This window comes from Bos indicus x Bos taurus, chromosome 14 (assembly GCF_003369695.1).
Source record: "Bos indicus x Bos taurus breed Angus x Brahman F1 hybrid chromosome 14, Bos_hybrid_MaternalHap_v2.0, whole genome shotgun sequence".
NCBI lineage: Eukaryota > Metazoa > Chordata > Mammalia > Artiodactyla > Bovidae > Bos > Bos indicus x Bos taurus.
The window spans coordinates 9,014,318-9,019,932 of record NC_040089.1 but is presented as its reverse complement, the minus strand read 5'-3'; positions in this window follow the sequence as shown (position 1 = coordinate 9,019,932).

Below are 5,615 nucleotides of genomic sequence, written 5' to 3'. Positions count from 1 at the left end.
AATCAGACATCCTAGGTTCCCTGCCCGCTCTGCTTACTCATTCGGAGTAGGGCATGGAGCTTGTTACTGCTCAGCCTTGGCTCTGCATCCATGGGGGAATAATCCTACCAGGAGCATGACGATGAGGTGAGCCAGGTACAGTGAGTGGATGGTAACAGAGCCCATTACATCCTAGTTCCTTCTCTTTCCTTCATAGCCCTGTTGGGAATTGTTTCCTTTCCAGATTTAACAAGGAACAATAACATTTACTGAGTGCCTATTACGTACTGCAAGTATTTTTTACAAGATTTTGTCTTTTTCATCCCAATAGCAGTGGGATGCAGCACTAGCTCTGTTTTACAGATGGGATGAACAGTGAATGCATTAGTCTGTGTTCAAGTACGATGGGATTATTCTTGGCATCCAGGTGAGCCTGGCTGCAAACCCCGTAAGCTGTTCCCTCCATCACTACCTCCTGGAGAACCAGGGCCTGTCCAACAGTCTAATCTGGGAAGAACTGAGCCTTTACAAAACCCACTGAGGGCTTCTTCACATAAGCAGTTGTCCTTGTGCACTGAAGCTTTTCTTTATAGATTGTCAATTATTGCTCAGCGTCTCATGTGCACAGAGGAATGAAGCTGTGTGGTGCCCATCCTTTCTTACTAGCACAGAAGACACTCCATCTCTAATAAAACGATGGGAGTCGATGGATCAGTGTGGCAAAAATTCACCTTTTCAGCATCTCCAGAGCATAACCACTGCTTAGGGGCAAGGCATAATGACAGTCACCATAGGTGTTCTTCTGGACTTTTCCTGGGATTTGAGAAGCTCATTTTCTTCCCATAGCCAATAACAGGGTATCTCAATTTAGCACTACGGATATTTTGGATCAAATGATTTTCTGTTGTGCGGGTGTCCTGTGCATCATAGCGTGTCTTGCTTGAATCCCTGGGCCTCTACCTATGAGAAACCAGTAGCAGTTCCCCTCCCCAAGTTGTGACAGACAAAAACGTCTCTAGACATTGCCAAACAAACCTCCCTGTGGGTCCAAATCACCCCTGATTAAGGTTCACTGGCCTACAATTTCCCTGGATCCTTGGCCTTTCCCTTCTCTGTTGGTGGAAAAGGGTGAAAAGCAAAGTTTTCTCCAGAACTCAGGCATAAGAAGGAAAAGGCTATTGGATGGGAGCCTACAACAGAAAGAAAGGCAATGCCAAAGAACGTTCAAACTACCGCACAACTGCACTCACCTCACATGCTAGCAAAGTAATGCTCAAAATTCTCCAAGACAGGCTTCAGCAGTATGTGAACTGTGAACTTCCAGATGTTCAAGCTGGATTTAGAAAAGGCAGAGGAAGCAGAGAGCAAATTGCCAACATCTGCTGGATCATCAAAAAAGCAAGAGAGTTCCAGAAAAACATATACTTCTGCTTTATCGACTACGCTGAAGCCTTTGATTGTATGGATCAAAACAAACTGTGGAAAGTTCTTCAAGAGATGGGAATACCAGACCACCTAACCTGCCTCCTGAGAAATCTGTATGCAGGTCAAGAAGCAACAGTTAGAGCTGGACATAGAACAACAGACTGGTTCCAAATCGGGAAAAGAGTATGTCAAGGCTGTATATTGCCACTCTGCTTATATAACATGCAGAATACATCATGCTAAATGCCAGGCTGGATGAAGCACAGCTGGAAATAAGATTGATGGGAGAAGTATCAATAACCTCAGATATGCAGATGACACCATCCTTATGGCAGAAAGTGAAGAAGAACTAAAGAGCCTCTTGATGAAAGTGAAAGAGGAAAGTGAAAAAGTTGGCTTAAGACTCAACATTCAGAAGACTAAGATCATGGCATCTGGTCCCATTACTTCATGGCAAATAGATGTGGAAACAGAGACAGATTTTATATTTTGGGGCTCCAAAATCACTGCAGATGGTGACTGCAGCCCTGAAATTAAAAGACGCTTGCTCCTTGGAAGAAAAGCTATGACCAACCTAGACAGCATATTAAAAAGCAGACACATTACTTTGTCAACAAAGGTCTGTCTAGTCAAAGCTATGGTTTTTCCAGTGGTCATGTATGGATGTGAGAGTTGGACTATAAAAAAAGCTGAGTGCCAAAGAATTGATGCTTTTGAACTGTGGTATTGGAGAAGACTCTTGAGAGTCCCTTGGACTGCAAGGAGATCCAACGAGTCCATACTAAAGGAAATCAGTTTTGAATATTCATTGGAAGGACTGTTGTTGAAGCTGAAACTCCAATACTTTGGCCACCTGATGTGAAAAGCTGACTAATGGGAAAAGACCCTGATGCTGGGAAAGATTGAAGGCAAGAGGAGAAGGGGACACCAGAGGATGAGATGGTTGGATGGCATCACCGACTCAAAGGACTTGAGTTTGAGCAAGCTCCGGGAGTTGGTGAAGGCAGGGAAACCTGATGTGCTACAGTCCCTGATGTGCTGGGATTGCAAAGAGTCGGACACGACTAAGCGACTGAACTGAACTGAATGGGAGCTTAAAGATTAATATAGCACCCAATTTCCTCGCTCACATGAGGCCCCCGCAGAGGGCACCTGTTCCGAAATTGGTGGACTAAGCCACACGCACACACACTCCTCTCCCCCTCGCCTTGTTTCTGTTGTTTAGTTGCTTGGTCCTGTCCAGCTCTGCAACATCATGGAATGTAGCCCACCAGGCTCCTCTGTCCATGGGATTCTCCAGGCAAGAATATTGGAGTGGGTTGCCTTTTCCTTCTCCAGGGCATCTTCCCAACCCAGGGACCAAGCCCCATGTCTCTTGCTTTGGCAGGCAGGTTCTTTCCCACTGAGCCTCCAGGGAAGCTCATCCCCCTTCCTCCACCTTTCTTTTTTTCTGTTGCTAGTCTTTCAGGCATGGGTGGAATACATGGAAATGTACTTGTGCTTTGCCTTTTCACAGCTTCTCTTGGATGTATTTTCTTTTCAGGAATGAAGGAAAATTCTTCCATTTTGAGCCATTTTTTATATGTGAATTCTACATAATTGCATATAACTATAAATATTTTTTAAAGATATCCTTTTGTAAATGTTTAATATTCTGCTAATTTGATTTTGAATTTTATATGTCAGGTATTCTGTTTTGGGATTTTAAAATAATTTATTATACTTTGTTAAAAAAGGAAAAATTGTACATTTTTAGAAGGTGTTTCTGAGTAAATTTAATGTACTGAAAAAAAAAGAATCCTGGTTAGCAATATTCCTTGTGTAGCTTCACCGTCTCCTTCATTGGCTAGGGCACAGTAACTGTCCCATTCTTTTATCTCATCAGAAAACCTCTGGTTTCCCTGAGAGCTCAGTTGGTAAAGAATCCACCTGCAATGCAGGAGCCCCCGGTTGGATTCCTGGTTTGGGAAGATCCGCTGGAGATGGGATATGCTACCCGTGCCAGTATGCTCAGGCTTCTCTTGTGGCTCAGCTGGTAAAGAATCCACCAGCAATGCGGGAGACCTAGGTTCGATCCTTGAATTGGGAAGATCCCCTGGAGAAGGGAAAGGCTACCCACTTCAGTATTCTGGTCTGGAGAGCCATAGACTGTATAGTCCATGGGGTGGCAAAGAGTCAGACACAACTGAGTGACTTTCACTTTCACTTTCAAACCTCTGGTAGCCGCACATGTATGGAGGTGCACTCCCCTGGGCTCCCCCATTGCCCTAAGCACCCCCCACACCTGGGCTTATTCAGCCAGGGAGGGTTGAACCTCCCCTTAACCTCCAGGAGACCGTGGACTCTAGGCTCTGGTCAGTGTCCCTTGGGCCCCCTTTACTTCCTGCAGCGGCTGCTGTTGTGAGAAGGTGTGACCCTAGCAAACTAGCCCTCTGAGCTTTGTCCCCCCTGCATGGGCCTCAGAGGTCCCCCATGCTTGGACTTTTAAGGGTTGTGGTCAACCGTAGTCACCATCCCTAGAGGTTGGGGTAATGGGTTCCACATGGAGTTTCCCCACAAGCAGATAGCCCAGGTGTGGGAATGAAGTCATTCATTGCTCCATCCTCTTATTTTTTCTTTCGCTTCTTACATCATACTTCATTGACTCATGCACTGTTTCACAGCGAAGTCTCCTTAGGGAAGAGGAGCGCATGCTGGTGAAGGGGGTTGGGGGGAGCAGAGGCAGAGGACCCTCCTGTGTCCCCCTTAGCAGGCATCCTCCCAGCTCCTGGAGGAAGGTCCAAGAAACAGAGCTGGACAGTCCTCCGCAATCCCCCTCCCCAAGAGGAGCCTGTCCTGCAGTGCTGTTTGTGGGCGCGATACAGTCGGGGGTTTGAGGGGAGGAGGAACTGAGCCACTCGGATTCCCAGTCATCCTCACCCTCCTCTCCTGGGGGTTGTGGGGGAGGCAGAGGCGAGATGGTCTGACATCCTGGCCCCTCCTGGCCCTCTGGTCCAGGTCCTTTCCCTTATGATAAATAACTCTTTGGGGAACCTCAGGGATCCTTTCTTGTTAAAGGTCCCTAATTAATATCAACTTGATCCATCAGAGGATCAGGTCAGATTCACCCACACAGAATGAGTGGTGCTGTGTTTTGTTGTTTTTTTAATTCCTATCCAGGCATGTGCACCTTTGTTTTAGTACATTTATTGCATCATCATCAGCTTTGCAAACAAAGGGACCTTTGTAGGCTCCAGGAGTCCTGACCACAGCCATTTCTGAGTTTGACATCTGAATGACTTTGAGGATCCCTCAAGTGTCCTGAGAATTAAAAGTAAAACTTTTTGTGTTTGTCCAGACAGGAAAGCATCTGTCTGCTTTTATCCCTAAAGAACATACTGTTCACTGGTCGTGCAAGGGTACTCGAGGGTCTTCAGATGGGGAAGAACTGTCTCCACTTGGATGCTACATGAAAAGTGACTTCTCACTGAAGGGCGGGCATAGATCATAAAGAAGGGAGAACTGATGATCAGCAGCATCCAGGGTGAGTGGGTGGAGGGAAGCTGTCTCCACAGTGAGGAATGAAGGGGTCCAGGCAAGGCCACTGGAGAGAGCTTAGTAATGTTCTGCAGAAACACTTGACATTTACTGGGATAATGGACGTGGAAATTGCATACAGGGATTTGATCCAAAGAAAGAGATGATTCATTGTGTGAGTTGCAGTAGAGGGTTGATGCAAGAGGGCATTCAAACCAAGCATCTTCCAAAGAAAGGTCTGGTCCTTGAAAAGACAACCTTTAACCCTTGAAATATACCACCTGGTGTACTCTAGCCTGGAAAATCCCATGGACGGAGGAGCGAGCCTGGTGGGCTGCAGTCCATGGGGTCGCTAAGAGTTGGACATGACTGAGCGACTTTGCTTTCACTTTTCACTTTCATGCATTGGAGAAGGAAATGGCAACCCACTCCAGTGTTCTTGCCTGGAGAATCCCGGGGACGGGGGAGCCTGGTGGGCTGCCGTCTATGGGGTCGCACAGAGTCGGACACTACTGAAGCGATTTAGCAGCAGCAGCAGCAAGAGTATCTTTGTATATTTGTATCATTTCTTTTTACATTCTGCATACAAAGGATGTCATACAACATTTCTCCTCCTCTGTCTGACTTACTTCACTCCATATGAATCTCTAGGTCCATCCATGTTGCTGCAAATAACATTATCTCTTTCTTTTTAA